This window comes from Zosterops lateralis (assembly GCF_965231275.1).
Source record: "Zosterops lateralis genome assembly, chromosome: 8".
In the NCBI taxonomy this organism is placed as follows: Eukaryota; Metazoa; Chordata; class Aves; order Passeriformes; family Zosteropidae; genus Zosterops; species Zosterops lateralis.
This window is the reverse complement of record NC_139768.1, coordinates 8,505,494-8,527,103: the sequence shown is the minus strand read 5'-3', so window position 1 is coordinate 8,527,103 and position 21,610 is coordinate 8,505,494. Positions and strand designations below refer to the sequence as shown.

Genomic DNA, 21,610 nt, shown 5'->3' with positions numbered 1-21,610 from the left:
AGCATTCAGGAAGCCTAACCCCAGACAAGCAAAGGACAAATTCTAATTTAGAGCTTTCAGAAGTCAAAAGTCCATACACAGATTCAGCAGATTTGATACTGGTAACTAAAATAGTAGCTGCAGTTAATTAGCAGTTGGAAGTTCCAACTGCACTCCCTGTTCCACAAAACACTGCAGGAGCTCTTCTGAAACAGAAGCCTAAGCTCACTTTCATATTCTACCAAATCTTATCATCCCACAGTGTCACACGGAGAACTGTCCTAGGGGTTCCATCCAGAGGTAGGTCTGTCACCACCACAGGCTGCCAACAGGCACCTCCTTGGGAGTCCACAGCTTTTCCACTCTCCATTTGCCATTCAGAACTCTGTTCTTTCCTAGCCCCAGGGTTCTTCCTTAGCTCAGACTGAGTAGAATGTATTTCACGTTTCTGCTGAAGCAAATCACACAAATGCTTTGCATATTTGGCAAGCAATATCCTTCCCCAACGTTTTCTATAACTAGATGCCAAGTCATGCTGTTTTCCTAACTCAGCTGCCGAAAATTAGAACAGCACTTTCCATAAAGCCCACATTGCTCCAAGACCTTAGTTTGAGGGGCTGGACATTGTGTCTTTTATTCAGAGAGGGTGACTTTAAGTTAATTGCCTCACCGTGAGGCCCTTTTGGTGGCATCAGCAGCCTTGAAGCAGTATTTTGTCACACACTCCACTCCAAGTGTAAACCATTGCTCACTCTTGGCTCCTGCACACAGAAAAGCAGCCATGTTGCAGCATCTTGTAGCATTGCCTTCCACCAGCATTCTTTGGGCTGAAGAAGGCAAAAGTCAGTACTATGCTATGGTTTACCGATGACCATACATTTTACTGCATCCTGTAACACACGTGGTAATTGCCCAGAGCTGCAGAGAGGCAGTGCTTGATTAGGAATTGTTCCTGACGGGTGAAAACGCCGTTGGCAATTAGTGGGGATTGCCATGCAAATTGCCAGCGGCAGGCAGCCTATTACCAGATATAGACCTGTGAGGAGAAGCACTGTGAAAACAGACTGAGTGCGCTGTCACCTTCAGGGCTGGCTGCCAGTTCCAAATGTCAGGACTGTGCTACCGCAGGTCTCACAATCCTGTCCACTGTAGGAGCCACTTGACATCTTAATAGGCTTGCCAAAACACGGAGCATTAGCTATTCAAACCCCTGTCTCTCTCTTGCACCAACAAGTCTCTTGTATTTTAAACACTGCTAACAACACTTACTGATGATGCAGAAGGGTGATCAGCACTCGAGAAAGCAGCCTTGCTTATGTCAATGCCAGCATGATAAGTAAGGTGAAGAGGAAACAGAATGAAAATATTTAAGCCTTATTTAGTCTCAGCAAAACCTCTGGTAGTTCAGCCTGATCTGCTGCCAACCCGCTACATCTGGACTTGGTTTCTGATGAAAGCATCTACAGAAACAAATAAAGTGATATATTCCAGTCCTAACTAATGAGCACAGCTTAGAAATAGTCTGTCATGACAAATGGAAATTATTCTGTTACAAATAGCAAGAACTTCCACAGTGATGTCATAAGAGAACTGCTGTAAATGCTGAAGTCCTGGAACTCTCTTCTTAAAGATAATTACAAGGGGAAGGGCAATGCTGCATTTCAGTCAGAATAAAATGATACATTTCTCTAACATATGTCATCTCAACAACTTCATAGCAACTCTCAGCTGAAAAGTCCCTCTTGCTGTGACTAAGCAACAGTTGTCCTTGCTCTGTCAATGGAGAAATTTGAAGCACTAGCAGGATGCTTTGTCTCAAGTCCCAAAGAAAACCACAAGTGGCCCGATGAACTGAGTCTACAGTGCACTCAATTGTCAGTAGACTCCTGGAATGACAAAGAGCATCCTTAATAATACAGCAAACCCTCTCCAGGCTCTGCTTCTCTAAATAAGCAAAGTGATTTGGGGTTTCATGTCTACAATAAAGATAACAGAAGTTAATTAATATGCTTATACAGCAAAGTGTTGACTCCCTTCAACAGACACACTCCACGAGTGTGCCTAGAGGAGCACGTCAACAACATAATGAAGAAATTAGATGACTCTGAAGAGAATTGATCTCTACACAATAACTGCTCTATTGACAACAGGATCATGAAACCAGTCCAGGAGTGAGCAGAAGTCACCTCTCCATCACAGCTTTATTGGACTGTGTGAAACAAGTTATCTGCCCAGTGTCTTGTGAAGAGGAACTCATCATACACGCATGGAAGCACCTTCCATCCAAACAGCCCCTACCCGGAAAGGGCTCAGGGCACATCAGTGAAATAATTCAGCAGATAACAGAGTGAAATTCACCATTGCTACTAGACAAGGACACAGTATCTTACTACAGCTCCTCCCTCCCATCCCCCAATAAGTTACTAAAAACAGAACGCCAGCCCTCTTAATGGAAGGATAAATTGGGTCTCCTGACATTCTCTATGTTAAGGAAAGCACAGCATGGCTTGGATACCAGCAGTGTCCAAGTATACCAGTACAGGTTTCACAAAGGTGAAGAACAAGAATTTATCCCTGCAACTATTTAGCTCTGTGTCCATGATCTCTTTCACTGAACAGAATTAAGCAGTACTGTAAGTTTAAGGATGTAAACAGGTACAGCTATAGGCTTCTGAAGAAGGACACCCCTTACGAAAGTGCTATTGGACCTTACTAAATAGATTTAGCTTTACCCCAGCTTGCTCTGGATACTTATATTTTTTGAAAATTCATGATGATAAGTTTTCGCAACTATTAGGTGATGTGCTCAGAGCACAACTGCCCCTTCCTATTTAACAACTTTACACGTGCTAAAAGATTAAATCCCATTCAGGTCTAAGTAACCACTGAAGATATCATGCACTCAAAGCATTTGTAACACAAAAAATCCGATTTTTTAAATTCTCAGAAACCTTTGATCTTGCAGAAAGCTGTAGCTTTCATTATCTCCTCATGACCCAGTACTTTCTATTTCCCAATGTGACCAGCTATTCATTGCTTTCTCACAGTGAGAATCCTCAAAAAAAAAAAAAAAAATGTTGCCAAAGTGTGGCTGGCTAATCAGCACATATACATACAGGACATTCATAAATCCTCATTCAAGATGTCACTGATTCTAAACATGGACATTTCACATGAACAAACATGAGCAACAAATAGTAAAATGGTAGGATCCACTTCACCTAAATGGAATTAGTAAAATGTCAGGCATGCAGACAGTTGCCTCCATAGTCAATGGTGAGTGACAAGGGCTTTGAAGAAACAAGTAATCCTGTCCTACAATGAACACATAAGCTGGAACAAATCACCACATGGCAGTGCTTTTCTTTTTCTACTCATTATGGAAAGAGCCTGGAAACCTAGGGGTTTTTAACAGAGGTGTGAGTTTCCCCTAGGAACCACAGCAATAAAATCTCTGTCACAGGCTCAGGTGGCAGCAGCCAAGATCATGGTATCTAGCTTGATGTGGATCAGCACACAGGCAGCAGCCCACATTTGCAGGGCTGTTCTCATTCCCTGCTACATGGAGACACTTAATCCTTTACAGAAAGAAAGCAAACAACTGGCACTGAACAGCCACACAGAACAGTATATACAGAGCTGGGGAGCATCAGCTTGTAATAGACTTAAATGTCTGGCTTTTAAAGTTGTGGTTTGTGTTGGCAGTGAGATCGTTTGAAGCCAACCATATTTGGGTGAAATACCACAGCTAAAAGGGTCGATTCCAGACTGGAAATGTGGTTCTACTTAAAATACAGACCAAGCTAGCTGGAATATGCAGGATCCTGTGGCATTAAGATAACTAACCAAATGGCAAACAGCACAATTCCTTGGTGGACGTGGAAGATCTGGAATGGTAAAACAGCAGTTTCATAATAGGGTCACCCTTTCACCTTCCCAAAGTTCCCATGGGGGCTGTGTGGCTGTGCATTCAAATTAACTAAAATCCTGGCACCTCTCTCTGCTCTGACAGAGATGAGGTCAGGACACATCTCATAAAAGCTGAGTTAGAGTCTATATTCCTCAGAGGAAAAAATGTGCACCCTGGCTTCAGCCATAGTCTTAAGGACAGTCATTAACCACTGGTGGACTCTGGATACAACGCCTTTGGAGTACTGGGAGATCTGGACAGCTGTACAAATTGTAATAGCGTAGCCAATAAAGTCTAACGCATTTAAACATCAGCTGCTTAACATATGCTGCACTGGACATGAGAGATGGCAAGGAGTCCTCTCAGCTGACTACCCAGTTACCAGAAAAGTGCTGATTTACTAATTTCCAACCTGCTTTACTGCTCCCTGCATTGTGCTAACTAACCCAAGGCAGCCTTCACTAATTGTAAAATCAGCTTGCTTTCCAGGAACAGTCAATATCAGCTGTATTTAATAGACTGTTCTGGTGGATCCTGTTGTCAGATTCTGACGTCAGCAGATTAAAAAAATACAAAACCAATAGAAATTTAGATTATGCCCATAAAAGTTTTATGTACATTATTGATCATGCAAATCCAGAGACAACATTACAGAATGGAAATGGAATGAGCTGTTTCCTGAAGTAACATTTTAGACCATGACCTTTTTTGCACCATACTCACATAGTTAAACAGATAGCAAAATCCCTGTGTCGCAAGGTAACCCCACATTTGCACAGAATAACTCTGCTGCATTCTTTATTTAGGATTTGATTTTGCAATTTGTACACAAACAGCCTTTTCCAAGCAAGTCCACTGACTGCAAGGCAGTCGCTCATGTAGGCAGAGATTTCTCTTTCAGGGTTTTTAGGCATCTGTTAGTACATGTTTGTATGTTGCAATTAAATTGAACACTTACTATTGTAGTCTCTGAACTCATACAACTGTTTCAGCTCATGTAATAATAACACTTAAAATATATTTTTATTCCTGTTAACAGTTTTACTATAAATTGAGCAATGTGATCCTAAGCTACAGAGTGGTATTAATTTGAGCTCTAGAATATCAACAGGAAAAGAAAAGGCAGTTCATTGTGGTAACAAAATGCTTCATTATCAGTCTGCAAAATACACATGACATTTAGAAGACAGTGATCCTCATATCCTTGCGAACTTTTGCAAGGATCTGTTACAAAATGCCATTAGCAAGTGACAGATTCTTGTAGCGTTGGGACAGAAACAAATTGGCTCCCACCAAGAGTCTGGTGACCTGCAGCATGGTTAACACAGACCTAACACCCTCCAGCCATGATAGTCCTGCACAGCAGAAGTCATCATCACATATGAGGCTCTTCAATTCATGAACAACACATCATCCTACTAAACTGAATTACTTGGATTTAGGGATATTTCTCATCAAGACAAAATACAATACAAAATTTTCACTGATGAGAAAGTTAGTTCAAGTTAATGATGCAAGTGGACATTTAGGCAGCCCCAGACATCTTCAAACAGCTGGACAAACATTAAATTAGCCTTGCTGCATTTGTAGGTACATGATTCTAGGCTTATTTTTATATTAGGAAAACACAGAAGCCGAGGCGGAAATTATTAAAAAGCAGTTCTGTTTGTTTAATCTGGCTTCCACTGAAGTCAATGGAAAAATTGTCAGTCACAGATTTGCATTTCCATGGGATGTCTTTATATTCCTGTGGTAGGGCAAAAAGCCTAGTTTTAAGTATCTTGACCCTGCCAGGCAGTGTAATGGAGCCTTAGTGGAAATAAGAATTAGGCCTCTATCAGCTTGAATAGGAATAGATTTACATAACTGCTGTGTGCTTTTGAAAATTCTACCCCAAACAAGCAGATTATTTGACCAATATGACACAACAGGCTTGTGACAGATAGTAGAAGAACTCAGCTTGTCTGACATTAGTGAGCACTAGACCAAATCAGTCCTCAATATGTTTCTAGTTTGGAAGAGGGCTCAGTTACACAGAAATCTTTAAATTATTTTAAAGGACATTTTTAAAATAGAAATGGTATACAACATTTGATCCAATGCTGATGACCTATTACCAGACTGCTCAAAAGTAAGTGCTCTCCATGACAAGCTACTTTAAGGGAAGAACAAGATAGATATGTAAAGGGTTCCCACCATTAAAAGATGGTAATATCAACCAAGTTATTTCGATAAAGCGTGTAAAAGATGGACAAAAGCAGAAAGGCTGAAGGAATATTGTAGAAAAAGTATTCCATAAAGGATCCTGGCTAATAAGATAGGTCTGAATGGAGGGAGCATTGAGGCTATCTACCCTTGCTGGATACCAAGCCACTGCATGCACTCTACGTGGGCACTTCATTCCTCTGGCCTCCAGCACGACTGAGACTGAGAAATGCTCTGCATGTGAATATATAGGTAGGACTTGGGGCTGAAATGCTGTCTCAAGAAAACCACCCAAGTTTGTTTAAAATTCTATCAGCTCAGTAGGTTGTTCCTCCTCCACCACCATCCCCCCCTTCACCCCCCCCCCATCAGTGGTTACACTTTAACCATGTATGGAAGAGTTTACCGAGGTCTGAGCCATTAAAACCTACAGAGAATAAAAGAACTTGGCAAATATGAAATAAAAGCATTTTAAATGGCTCTGAGACAGCCTGCTTCCCCTTGCTACTGAAAATGTGATAGATGTGTTGCCATTTCTGTGTAGGAGGCCACGATCTGAGGTTTTGGACAAGTCTGTAACTCAACTACACACTACAACGTGTCCCCAAAACTGTTTGAATACAGATTAGCATGTCAAAACCTGCAGGAATTATTATTATCTCATTTAAAACAACTAAACAAACAAACAGCTACACAAATACAAAAAAACCCTACACCCCAACACTTGAAGTAGTAGTGCTGTGTGTTATCTGCAGACAAGCTTTCTGCCAAGTATTCTTGTACATGCCAAAAACTATGGTTATTCTTGGACAATTTCCTATTTACAGCCCATTAGTGTGCATGAAACAGAGATGTTCTGCCATTTTTAAGAGTTGCTGATCACAAGAAAACCTCTAACACATCTCCTCTCACTACACATGATTTATGGGGGGAACATTACAGCTGTCTTCCTCTTCCCTATAAGAAACAGATATTTAAGACAGAAAAAAAAAAATCCAATTACGACACCAAGAAAAGATCTAGGATAAAAGAAACATTGTATAGAAGCTTACACATCCATATGACATTACTCAGAAGCATGTGGAATTTACCATGGACAATATCCTGCCCCTGGCAATACTGTAAGGTGCAAAGAGAATTAATGGATATGTTTCCCCTTTTCCTCCATATTTTTGAAGACTACCAGATCTGCCTTCAGAAAAACCAATTTTCTGATGACGCTCCCTTTCAAACTTTTTAGGATGTTCTGATTCAGAGAGTTGCTAAGTAATCACAATTCAGTGTGATATCTCCTCCCTGAAGATAATTCAGGGGGACTAAGATTCTCACACAGCTCATTAAGGAACTGGAATTCAGGAAATCTCAACTTTATTCCCAGCCTTCTAGAATCACTGCACTAGAAAGCAGCATCTCATTTTCTCAATTAAAAAACGGAACTAGAACTGCCAGACTCCTTTTCAAACACTTAAAAACTTGATCAACACCCTATAAAAGCTTTGCACATCTATCACTGTGTTAAGTACTCAGTCTCTCCACCTGAAACCAACCAGATTTTGACATTTATTTTTCATGCTCTCTTGGAATATTCCAGACAACATTTATATCAACTCAATCACAGAATCATGATTCAAGAGCAGAGATTTACTGCTGTATCAACCCAGAATAACTGATTTTAATATTCTAATTTTAATAATTAATAATTTCAATATTTGATAAATAAATGCTGTTAATCCAGGTCTCAGTTCGTTGCTGTAGAGTCGTGCCTCTCAACACGGAATCTGATCTGTGCCAGTACTTGCAGCCTTACAGATCCCAAACAGAAAGTGTGCCTTTGCCTGTCCAATCACAAAATAATGTAGGAAGTGTAATACAGAAAAATATAGGTTCTAAGTGATTCCCACTGCCATTTGACTTCTGACAGCATCAATAATGATTCCTTTACTTCTAAGAACCCCATCTTCTCTCCTACTCCAGCCATCCTGACTTTGTGACATGAATAATTTGGGAAGAATAAGAATACTGTGGACATTTAAAGAAAAATGCACCTATACCTTTTTATTACTTCATGAATGACAGCCTTTCTATGCATTCTATTCTTCATCAAATTCATTAATCTCATGAAATCTTTAAAGTATCACTTCTACATCAAGTAGAAAATCACATTTAAGTAATACTGTCTATAAATCTTTTACTATATTGCCCCCTGTCTATTACTCATTAATGAGGACACAAACTTGCTGTTTACCCATTTTCTTCAACTTTTTTACCTCAACATGAGAAACAGGAGAGTTGAGAATTATTTTGTCACATAGAAAATATTAGGACACTGAGTGAGAATGAAAACCCTGAAGAGGTGTCTGAGAGCAAGCTGCAAAACAGGTTAGCAAAGATTTGAGTGCCAAAGGTTTCTCATTACCTGGCAAAATTATGAGATATAGACAAAACCGCCCGGGCTCCAGAGTTTATTCTCTGCAAAAATTAAGTGAGTCCTAGAAGTCTTGGTTGCTCAGAACATGCAACTGTGGGAACTCAAAAATTAATCAAGTCAGGGGCCGGATGGGATTTCTTATAAAACTGGACAGCCCTGAGTTATGTGCTCCTGGTCCTGGGGAATCTACCACATAAAGAGCCAATATATTTTAATTACATCTAAAAATAATTTTTGAAGTTATATTAACATATGATCACGTACTAAACATCACTGTAGTGTGGATAGAAAGGGACATCAATATACAAATCTATGCTTCCCTCCCTTTAGATACTACCAGAAATTACTATCAAAAATAAGAGACAAATCTCTCAATTCTGTGTATTGATTGAAGAGAAGAAAAACAGACATGCTCTGTGTGACAGATATGACTCTTCTAATAAAGTTTTCAGCAGTTCTTTAATTCAGCATATGCCTTTTATATGGATAAATACAGACAAAAGCAGCTACCTGAAAGGTTTTCATTTTGCAATATTTTGTATCACAGCATTACCTAAAGGTCCAGTCAAATCCTATCCCTAATGTGCCAGGTGTGTATAAGACTAGACACCCTATCAGACTAGTTTATAGCCAATACAGATAAATGAAGCATCATTACTACCTATAGGTAGGGAAATTACATTACTACCTGTAGGTAGGGAAATTTAATGAAGACAGATGATATAAAATGCTAGAAATACACAGAGATTGATATCTAACTTGCTCCTCTTAGTGAGCCTCAGTTCACTGCCAAAGCTCATTTTCAGCTGCCACAGGGGAGGCTGGACAAGGCTGCTGTGCCCAGTTATGCCTCCATGTAGTTATTTTCCCTCACTTGTGACAGAGACATAGGTGTGCAAAACATTAAATCATATAATGGCTATATAGAGAGGATATTTTACCTAAGGGGAGACCATTCAGTCACCTCAAAGGAGTCTCAATGGAAATCTCCTCAGCAGAGCAAGCAGTAAGCTCTCTACAAGGTGCTTTAAAAGCCATTAGCCACACTCTGGGTTCTGGCTCTTCCTCTAAATGACTGTCTCTGTTGAACTGTATGCCTTAGGAAGTTGCAGAATAACAAACTTGTCATTTAAATGTCAAGAAAATATTCTGGAAAAACTTAACAGAAAACTGAGTCATGGTGTTCAGGGCTGTTCAGCCTGCTGAGCTCAGACCATTAGCAGCCATGTCAAGTCACTGATGGGAGAACTGAGAAAGCACTCACAGATGCTGCAGAGTGGGACTCCACTTGGGAGCAGCAGCAGGCAGCCCTTTATGTGCAACAATATAGAATGTAGCTCACTCTGTAGCCTCTCAGAATGACCATAAATTACTAGCCAAGATGATAAATACCTAGAGGAAACATTAAAGTTGAAGTCAATCATGAGCAAGAGACAGGATTACTATCTTCAGCTATCACCCAAATCTACCTAAATCAAGGTGGCTTTAAAATGATCCTGGACTTACTATAACCTCTCTCTGCTTAACTTAATCTTGGTTTTCCCAACTAGAACAGAGGGGCTGTTCATAGCCTGGAGCTATGCCAGAATGAAATCCAGATTAACTAGTTTTAATTTCTTAAACCAGAGCATGTGGAAGAGCTCCAGTACCCAAGAGCAGTTGCTGGGCTCTCTCCACAACCTAAGCTACTTGTGGCCATGCTGCCATGCCAGTCTCAGGTGAGGACAAATGCAAGGTGATTAGTGGAGTAGAATAAAATCGGAAAACAAGAGTGAAGAACCTGCCCTGGTATCAAGCACAATGCTTGGTCTTAAAATCCAAGCATCTGCATGCTCACAGACACTTGAACTTTTGAAATGAAAGCAATACTCCCACATTTATGCCAGAATAACTGAGAAAGACCTAACCCAAACTCTCATTCATAATGTTTGAAATGTGCTACTAATTATTGAGTCAAATCATCAAGTTTGAGTCTGGCCCTAAATTGTTCCAGCTGCAACTGAGAAATCTAGAATTAAACCCAAACTTCAAGTTTCAAAGGCTTAAGGTCAGCCTTGACTTTCCGTAAAATTAAGACAATAATTTAAGCTACAAATTAATTAAATCATTAAGCAGGCTTGAAAATGAACCCATCTTCTAGTTTTAGTAAAAAAAACAATAAATCTCAAATTGAATTTGCAGTTTATGCATGGCATCTCTTACTTTCATTTCATATTCATTTGGGAAAATTTAACAGGCAAGAGATGCCTATCTGAGGATGGAATTGATCAGGAATGCAGTTACAACAGAAAGAATTTCAGCAGACCATAAAAGAGAAAAAGAAGAAAAAAAGAAAAGCCTACTACAAGAATAGTCTAGCAAAATGCAACTGTAGTGAGTTTGGGCTGTTTCCCAGTACTCCAGGGGGAATTCTGCTATTTGCTGAGCTTAGTGAACATAATCTAGTGCAGAAGGCAAAAAAAAAGTGCCGCTGCTTTCACCATTTTCTCAGTTCTGCTTTGTATGAGAAATCATATAAAAGAAAAAATACTGTAATACTATGAAAGCACACAGAGGCTTGCAAAGCAGATGTTCTCAGCACACATAAGAGGGACTGATTGGACTTTGAATAAAACTACACAACCAGAATGAAAAAAATAAAGTGACTCAGGGGGCAGAGATGAATCAAGAAGTCTAAGACTCAAAAAGTAGTTGTGAAATAATATCTGTAGTGATAAGTCAGTCACATTTTGTTAAACAGTAAAAGGGAATCAATCCTTTCCACTACACTTCACAGACAGCACTATTTGAGCTACTTTCCTCCAAGAATCTCAGTATGCAACTTTAAGGAAATTAAAAATCATACAGAACATACACAAACAGTTAACAGGAAATATAAAATGAAGTAATTGAAACAGAATCTACCTCCAAAACCAGCAGTTACTCCACAAGCTATTTATGGCAGAAAATTTATAAGAGATTGGAATGGTCTTAAACCTTCTGAAGTTTTAAATACTTACTTCTTGCAGCCAAAATCACATCAGTGGAATATCCAGGAAAAATTTTTAAAAGATTGCATTAAGGAGCTTGACTAGCTGAGAACATGATGAAGCCTTTCCTTTCCTCTCTAGCCATAGGCATTTACTCATTCAACAGAAGCACAGAGCGTGATACTGTAGTGCAGCCTTTTACATAGGGATACCAAAGGGGGGGGGAGGGAGGGGAAAGCCCTTCCCCAAAGACTTTAGTTCAGCCCACTCATTAAAATACAGAGTGGAAACAGCTGCTGTAGAAAGGAAGAGGATGTCCAAACATATTTTTTTGTTAAATTTCTTAGGTGTAAACTCATTTCATTCTGGAGTCTCAGTAAAAAAAAAAAATTCTCTTTTGAATTTCCCTCTTCCTCTGGCATTGCTCTTTAAGAAAGTGACTCTAGCTACACTTAATAATAAAAATAACAGTGGATAGTCAGGTCTCTGTTTTCAAAATCATTACATCTCACTAGGGGAAAACAGATCCCTAACAGACCTCCCTCTCCACCGTACAAGCTGTAGTGCAAGTACACTTAAATCTTCACACAATGTAATATTAATCTCAAATAACTCCCCACCAAAAAGACCCAAGCAAACAACAAATACGAGCTCACTGATAGCAACATTTAGAATTGATAGCATGTCTCTTACAGATTAGCACCTCAAAGTTAAAACTAGATAAAGAACAGAGGAAGGAGGTTAAGAACAATGAAAGCTCCTCTCAAGTGTTTCACCGGGAGACACTGGATAAACAAGGATTCTTCAGTCTGAGAAAGAGCGGGCAGGGGGGAGATGAGAGTGTTCTACTAAATCATGAAATGCACCAAAAATGCTAATCTGGGAATGGCAATCCATTCCTTCTGGTAACAAGAACTAAGGGGCACTGAACCCAAAATTTAGGCAGAAGTCTTAAACCAAACAAAATGAAGTTATTTTTCACATTATTCATAGAAGGATTGCAGAGCTTGTTGCCCATGATCATGGGGAAATCCACTCTGTGAGCAAACTCAAAAAATGAAAGTACAGTTCTAATCCTAGAATTTTTGGCTTGGGAAGCTCTCAGCCACAAGTTACCAGAAGGTGTGGATATCTCAGGTGTGGTACCAATTTGAATTTGCCCTTTACATTAATCCTTCCCCTAAACCAGTGACACTGACCACTGCCAGAATGGCAGCCTACATTAGAAAGATCTTTGAGCCACAACTGTGCCCATTCTCATACTCCCCTTTATCTAGTTTTTACAATGCTCCTTAATGACAAGTTGTCTGTATTATTAGGTCCATTTCACAGATTGGGAACTAACTATGTACATCAAGGCACAGGGTAGCACAACTTTTTGGAAATTTTGACTGGTAACCACAATTCAGGAGTTAGGTACTATCCTTAAAAGTCATCCTAAAGTGACTTTCTACTTCTAAAGGGCAGCACCCTTTCAAACTTCTGCACTTGTGACTGTTCCCTGTTCACTCCAGTATACCTACTCCAGTATCTACTTTCATGGGCAAAGTTATTTACCAACAGGAGCTTTTCCACAATCATTTTAGCAGTTATTACTCCTATTTTCTGCTCTCTCTTTGCCTACAGTTGCAAAATCTAATGCATGCTGATAGTGAAATCTTACTGCAGCAAACCTATTTTAAATACATATGTGCTTTTTATATATTATCAAATAGCATATTTTGGTGTAAGGCAAGCTGGCTGTTCTTAGAGCAGCAACTAGCAAACAGATTGTGCAATCAAGGTTGTTGTTTTGTTTTTTGCTTTTTTTTTTTTTTAAAGAGACATATTTTAAAAATATTCTCAGAGTGGCCATTGTGTGGTAAAAGGGTAACTGCCCACTAGTCTTGCTGGTACAACAGCTTGTCTGAATTAATACTGAGAAACAAGATACTTTTATGCAAAGTAAGTAAATTGACTCGAGATTCTTTTCATATCAAGTCTGAGAAAAGCAGACAAAAACCCTGTTTCCCTTCTTTGCTCCTAATTTTAAACAGGGGCTTCCTAGCTTTTTGTCTGTCTCAGTGTGTTTAATGTTTCCTGGAGGCCTGCAAAGGCATGCAAAATATTTTAGTTCAGGGTCTCTATATGGTTGTAATAGGAAATAGATGTCTCCCTTAAAGAGAGGGGTTAGTATAGAAACAGATTATCTGAATGACAGCAGAGTCTTAAGTGTTTATTTCAAAGGGAAGGAAAGAACAGATAAATATTTACTGCTTTCTGTCCACATTGTAAAATACAGACACTACTCATTTTCAGTTACTTCTTGTCTAAATAATCCAGGTTATTGTCTGATCCTGTTCTCTTGGTCAGGATTTGTCTTCATGTTAAAAAAAAGTTCTGATGCCATCATTGACAGCCGCTGAAGAGTTTCACAAAGAGAAAGATGTTTTCTAAAACCTGGGCTGGTCAAGATCCTATGCTTGCACAGGATGTGTGGTCACCAGAAACAAATCACAGACGTCTTGGTCTACCTGGGAAAATGAACGTTTCCTGTGTAAGGCTTCACACTATGCTGAAATAGCCTTTTGGAAAAAATCCAAGTGTTCCAGTGCTAACAGGCTGAAAAATGGTAGAGACACAAATGTAAAGAAGGGTTTGCTTCCTACTCCTACCCCCTCCCTCACTTCACCCAACCTGAAGGGTAAGTGCCATCCCCTCCCTGGCAGGGTAGAGGCTGATAGAACAAGAACAAATGTTCTCTTTCCTCCTGCACAGACCTTAATCAATAATCTTCAGGTCCTGATCTTTGATCCATTTGTGTCTGGAAGCTTTGAGTCTGAGTCTCCTATTCCTGACAGGTCCATCCTTTCTCCTTTTCACTCTCTCATGTACCTACTGCTAGAGAACCAACAGAATTAAAAGTAACTTTGGGACAATTATCATTTCCTAGATGCAGTCTTAACTTCTATTTCACAACTCGGCTAAAACTGATGAGATCTCTCTTCCTCACTCCTTACCTCTTTTAATTAAAAGTTGCATGGTAAATCAAGAGAAATCCAGAGGGGCTTAGAGCAAATCTTATTATCTTCCTTTAGCTGCAACTACACTCTTATATAAGAAGACATTAAGGAAATGACTGGTGGAGTTAAGTGCAGTAGGTGCTACTCACTGGAATGCTGGTTATCAAAACAAGGGCCAAAGGACAATCATACATTCTGTTCAATAGATGAATGAGAGATCAATACTAATGGGGCATATTCTGGGATGCTTCTGTATGCACAGGCATTCCTCTTCATAAGGCAACTTTATTAAAATTCCCTAAAATAAGCAGACTTCTGACAATTCAACAACTGGAAAGGAAGTCCCAAGGTGTTACAGAGGAAAATTCTCATTCAGTAAATGCTGTTTTCCTCTGAACAAGTACCTTAGCACAAAGCCTTCAAACACAAGTGTTTTTACAGATTGGGGAAGTTGCTGTCATGTTTGAAGGGGCAAATGGATAACCTTCAGCAGGTCCAGTTGATGAGAGTTACACCTGTGTTATGAGCTGAAACACCATAATAAATTTTTGCAGCAACTGCAATCCAACAAGATTTTCTGTGCAGCTCCTCTGAGTTTTCATCTTGTCTCATTTAAAAAATACATATTACTTTAAAGTACTAAATCAAGTTTGGGATACCAGTGAATTTCTCCCAATTCTGTTTTCTCTTTACCCTCTTTTCTGCTGGGTGAAGCAAAGAGATGAAAAGGAAAGAGGAAGACAGCTATTTAGATCAAGGAAGAGGAAGCAGAAGAAAGAACAATTTTTCAAGGAAAGGAAAGGATTCCAAAGCTGAAAAGTGAAAACTTTCTGTCTCATTCTGGAAACATAATGCAGTCATCCCTGATATTAAAAAAGAAGATCTTCTTTTGCCACATTTTGTTATACAGTTTACATCACCAATTGTTTCCTTCTGGAAACATTCACAATTATTCAAATTCAATACTGAGAGAGAGGGGAAGTTGCACTAAAAATGGACTAGATGGCCAAATGCACCAAAACAACAACCTTAGACTTTTGGTTTTGGAATGGCATGCACTGTATTACTAGTGATGCTGTTATCTCTGGAAAATTCACACTGATTTTAGTAATACCTGTAATTATTAACTCAAGATACATAATATTATTAACTTTGTCTTTAGACCAACGGTTCTATGACATAATCAAGGTGTTCAAGCTCTCAATTCCCACTTTCAGCCTAACATGTACAACATGTTCTTCAGCACTGCCATCTTTTAAAGAAACAAGAATTTTCTCAACAGAGAGCAACAAGTTGCCTTTGTAGAGCATTTTACGTGACCATGGAAGAAAAGGTTCATTTTGACCGAGGTCATCGCAAACTGCAAGGCATAACCTGAAGTTCCACGGGATATTTTAATACCTTCCCTGAGCAAAGAAGGTTCACATTTCTCAGAATCCATTTTAAAAAAATAAAATAAAATGCACATGCTTTAAGGAACCAAACTGCGACTGACCTAACCTGGAGAACTAGCTGGCTGAGGCAATGTGATCAAGCATCTCAGATGCTGAGCAGAACCTCAACAGTCTCAATCTGTTCACTGGATGGTGAACAGCTTCCCTTCTCCCTTCCCCACCCACCCTGAAAGCATTCTGCTTTGGGAGCGGCTTTTCCCAGCAGGGAAGGAAAACTTTTAATGTGGTTCATGGAAAGTTTAGCTGGTTTTCTTTCTCCAGCCCACCTACGCTGGAAAAAGACATTAGTCCCAACCAAAATCCATTATTATAACTCTGCCCATCTGTGCACAGTTCTTTTCAACTTGCAAGGAAGCAATCCCACAATTGCAATTTCTGGTGTCTTAGTATGATAATGGTGGTGTAGCACAACCACGGAATGAGCTGTACTGGAATTATAGTATAGTTTGAGTATACTATTGTATAGTTAATGTACAAGCCCTCTCAGATGCCTTCATCTAAAAAAAGGAAAACAGGGATTAGATCAGTTCTAGGGGTCCTCTAAGTATAGGAAGAACTACCAATAAATTCAAGGATAATAGAGGCAATGGGCTGCATAGGATGAATTTTATTTTAACTTGTCTTTAATGATAGATACACCATGGGATACAGAAACTGACCTGTGGAGTATAAACAGTACAACTGCAAGGCATAATGAATGAATTTATTTCTGATCCAAAGTCTGCTATCAGTAACATGGATCATGTAACTGCTCTCAATGAGCTTTGGACCAGTCTCCTATGAGCACCATGCAAAGGATATGAAGTCAGATGAGAGAAACAAGGACAGTGTAATTTCAGCAATGTATGTGGAGGGAAAATTTACTTTCCAGAAAAATAGGCCCTGGGAGATGCCACATATTAGCAGATCACTGATTTATATAATGCAAAAGCTTTTATCAGTACCAGAAGCCTCAGGGTCACATACAAAAAACCAATCAGCAATTCTGGGAAAGCTGCAGCTGGGTATTCCTCTGGTTTGACAAAGGCACGTAGTAGCTTCTCCATGTCTGTGAGGCACCATTTTTTCTTTGCTGGGTAAGTTTTCAGCTGGATTCATTCTCAGTTCACCTGATCATGTCACATCAGCACTAGAGCTAATACAAAGTAAGGGTGAAGTTGGGATAGGGACATGTTCTTTCAGTACCATCCAGGCCTTGGAACAGTTTATACCAGTCCTGAAACCACAGATCCACAGAAGAACTCAAAAGATCTTTTACAGTTCAGTGCAACAAAGTAAAAGCCAAGAGAACAACTTAGGTTCAAAAAACAAGGTACTAGGGAACAGGTAAGCTTGTACTTCCAGAGCAATGCACTTGGCCCTTCTAAGGAGCAAGAAACAAAAATCTGAACTGACTCCCAAGGAAGAGAGGAAGGTCTGGAAGCCGTAACCTAGCACCATTCATCTTTGGCTGGCTTAATGTTCTCCAAGTAGATCATTTTCCTCCCGATTGATATCTCCCCCTCCATGAAGGACACACCATTTCTGATAAAAGGTTCTGTATGTTTACCACCTACCCTGCTTTCAGCACAAATCCAAAGCAAGCACCCTGTTCCTTTCCCTGGTATGAGTCTAACTCAAAGGCAGTGCACTGCCCAGAGACACTCCAAATTTACACTTTCATTCCGGACCAGAGAGGTCTCTTGGTCACAAAGTTGCAGTCTGGGTCCTCCCTCTGCCTATTTCTTTGATTGGGCTGAAGTCTTATCCTAGCTCTGCCTCCTTTTCTCTCCTGTTTATTACTGCAGCCCTGGTGGTCCCTGCAGTCTCCACAGCTGCTCCTCCTTCCCTCCTGCCTAAGCTAACTCTAAAATGCCTCCTTGGACCAGATGTTTTCCACATGTTTCACTGTCTATTTTCTTCCCCACCCCCAGATCCAATACTAAGGTATCCCTTAATCAACTTGTCCAGCTTGGTTCTGGGGCAGGCAAAAAACAAGTCTCTGCTTTTTCCTCCATGATACATGGGCAGGAGACAAAAATAATCCTTAACCTTGGCAGTGCTTTTAGTTTCCATTTCACCTTCAGATGATCAGCTTTGGCTTTGGTATTTTTTTGGCTTTCTTTCTGGATTAAATTTTATTTCTTAGAAATACTTTGTTAAGCAAGATTAATATCTGTATTACTTGCTGCTTTTCCTTCTAATCATCCTTCTGTTTATTAGCTGCCACTGAAGACCTATTTACAGGTGCAAATCTTAAGTTTATAGGTACTTCACAGGTCCCATCCCCCTTCTCTGTGACATTTCCCACTCTCCATCTGTCATTCCTTGGCACCAGTGCCTGCAGTGGCAGTAGACATTTATACAAATTACCATCACTCTGCTTCATCTCTCAAAAATTGCTTTTGATATCAGCCCAATTGAAGCCAGTTTCATAAGCTTATGTTAACTGTAGATCAGACCAAAACCAATAAACTCCAGCTGGACCAGTACTATAAACACCCACTGTAAGGTAGTACAACTTCCAGTCACTCACATGTAGAGATGGTTTTGCAGGAAAGGGATGGGTGCAGTGGTTCTATCTCCTCCTGTGCAATGTTATGTTTCCCTCAGCAGGTCTACTCACTTTAGGTCGAGTCCTGAACAGGGTCATCAGTGTACCAAAGGATCAGTAACCACATTCCCAAAGCCCCTGGGACAGCCCTGCCCCAAGGAGTGGGTGAACATCCCAGCATACAGTGACAAAGCTGCCAAGAGGGAGATTAGCAGAAGATCCCAAGCACCTACAAACCCGGAACCAGAACCTAAAGTCATGCAAATTTTGTCTAAACTACAGACAGTCCATAAAATATTCGTCAATAGGGTTTTCATTCTTTAAAGTCCTGACTGTGGTCTCAGTCAGGAGTTTCTGCATGTCCTGCAGCTGAGGCACTTGCCCCTCACAAATAACCTTGAGCTGGCAAGAGGGGACAGGGCAGACAGAGTGACCAGCCCCCTCACTTCACTGGCAACGTGTCAGAGAACAAAAGCTGGTGGCAGGACATCCCCCTTTCTGACAGCATTACTCCTGAATTTGCTGTCTGTGAAAAGTAGCTCTCCAGCATGTGATTTCCCACATACCACAAGGGCTCCAATAAAAGCTGTTGCATTCAGCCAAATGTTTAGTACTCCTCTGATATCTGTATATTAAAAATTACTGTGGGGGTGAGGGAGAGCAAAAAGAAGTATAATAGTCTGAGAATATTATGTGGAGCATTGGGTGAAGAAAAAATTTGCTTTCCAAATGCCACATGCAGATTTATTACAGGAACAAAATGGGTGTGTAGGCACTGAAAAGCCCTTGGCAAAGTCCTGCATTTCATTTTCTGCGTTACCCAGAGTCTCTCTCCAGATTTGAGCTGTGTCACTTCACTTTCTGATACTTCATAAACAGTCAAAAGTTTACATTAATGCTACATATGTTTAAGGTTGTATACTCAGAGTCTTTAACTATGCCCAGATCTCAGATAAACTTCAAGGTACCACCAAGCAAAATTGGCAGAAACCTGCCTGATTCTGTAGCACTGACATGAAATTTTTTTATGAACTACTAAAAACTTGGACTCATTTGTTTTAATAGGTGAAAAGCTTCCCAGCAAGATGGTCAAGATTGCTCCCATATAGGAGACATGGCAAGCAACAGATAAAAATATCTGTGCAACTCTTTGGTTTTCAATTCCTTGATACCACTGTTAAAAAAAAAAAAAATCTGCAAAAAGTCTCAAGAATTCAGTATTAACCTAGGGAAAAGAAATTCAGTTCTGGAAGGACCAAATAATAAAAGAAGTTTCCCAGGTGGAGCACAGAGAAGGGAAAAAAGGTGTAGAGCTCCAAAGACCAAAAGGTAATGAAGAAAACTTGCATTTTGATCAGGCCAAAGAAACTATACTACTGCTTTTAAAGACAAAGACTTTACTCCATTCTGTCCCATCCTCAATACTTGCAAGACACTTTCTATCAGATCTGCATACTGAACACATTGCCTCAATGTTAAAACGTGGCAAGAGCAAATTCTCCTATCCATTCCTGGCCACTTCATATTCAAACTTATCTCATAGTTAACAACTTCTTTTCCATTCTTTACTACCTCCTAAACCTGCTATCTTGCTTCATTTCCCATTTTCACTCTTTTTACACCTTCTGATTTGTTGGTTCCTAGACCTGCAAATCCCCGTCTCCAGTCACCACCTTCTCAGAAATCACTTTTCCTTCCAACATTTCTCACCCTTCCTCCTATGAGCAGCTGTTCTCTCTGTTATTATCTAGGCAGGATTGAGACTGGTGACTCTACAGTGCAAAGAACAGGTCTTATTTATGTTTGTGAATCCTTGTCTAACTTTATGCTGCTGTGTAAATGTTTAATAGGTACTAATGCATTTGCTGGAACAAGCTGTGTGCTAATACTCAGTGGACTGTTTGGATACAATCCTTGCTGACTGTCAGAAGCTTCTGGAATAAAACAAAATGCAGGGTTTTGGTGACACTGCAGTTTCAAAGCTAAAGGATCCAACAGCTGAAGTAGTCTAATGAACCATGAACCATCATAGTACCGGAAATGGCCTCATCTGCTCTTTCCACGTTTGAAACAGGATAGAGTTTGAAAGCTTAGCACTGTGGAGGTGAGGTTGTATTCAGCTACAGCCACTGTACCTTGTCTCCTCTATGTTATCTATCTCCAGACTCGCAAGGTCACAACACTTTAAACAAATCTTTCACATCTTCGCTTTCTCCTTAATGTTAACTACAGTATAAAATGGTCTTGTCCTCTTTCCACTCTGCTCTTGGCATGGTTTTCATGGGGGCTTGATTGTATCACCTCCTGTGCAGAATTAATTGTGAAACAGAAACGCCAGTGGCAGAACAGATCCATAGTTTTTATTTCAGGCACCAAACAGGAGCTGAGTAATTCATCAGCACAAGCACACCCCACAAGCAGCAACTGCTGAAGCAAACAGGGAATGAATGAAGTCTTGGCCTCAGGGCCAATGAATAGTGATGTCAATGGAGAAAATGCAACAAGAACAGCAGGAGTGTCAGGCCTACCTGTCATCAAGTCTCATGCTAAAACTCATGGAGACAAACAAACCACATCACAAATTTCCACAATCTCTGTGAAAGAAAATCTTTGGGGTTTGTTGTTTCTACATCAGGTTGTTCCTAATGGTGAGACTGGTGATGACAAGTCTTATCCCATAATCTTAACAATTTGTGCCCTGTTGCCATGAAATCCAAGGATATAAAGGACCACTGTCATGTTGTGTTTGTAGGGGCTCTGAAATGAGGAGTGCTGGGTGGTGCCCATCCAGCCATCCCCTTCCAACACTGTGTCCTAGGATCAGGTTCTCTTTTCCGTTAATTTTAATATAGTTTCAATAATAGTACTCTTGATGTCTTAGCCCTGAAAGAGAATTTGACCAAGAGATGAATTGAGAAGATTTTCCCAGCTGGAAGTGTGAATTAGGAAAGAAAGATAGCTAAATCAGGTAGAAGCAAGTCCAAGCAAAAGACAACTCTATTAGGAAAAAATCCTGTACAGTGAAATCTGTTGGACTTTAAAAAGTTTCTTATGAAGCATAAAACATATGCCACCACTTCAGTCTTTAAAAGTAGACTTTTAAAGTCTGAATGAAGAGATTTCAGTAGTA

At 39.9% G+C, this 21,610-nt stretch overlaps 1 protein-coding gene and 1 long non-coding RNA gene across 9 annotated transcripts in view; one reads left to right on the top strand and one right to left on the bottom strand.

Annotated features, from left to right (window-relative positions):
• Positions 1 to 20,259, top strand: part of LOC310912097 — a 47,213-nt gene extending 26,954 nt beyond the window's left edge. The window contains exon 3 of the long non-coding RNA XR_014590616.1: positions 19,546 to 20,259. This is a non-coding gene — a long non-coding RNA (uncharacterized lncRNA). The remainder of the gene's footprint in view (positions 1 to 19,545) is intronic.
• Positions 1 to 21,610, bottom strand: part of SORBS1 (sorbin and SH3 domain containing 1) — a gene marked incomplete at its 5' end in the record, with an annotated part of 227,404 nt that overhangs the window by 98,534 nt on the left and 107,260 nt on the right. The gene's annotated exons all lie outside the window — the stretch shown is intronic.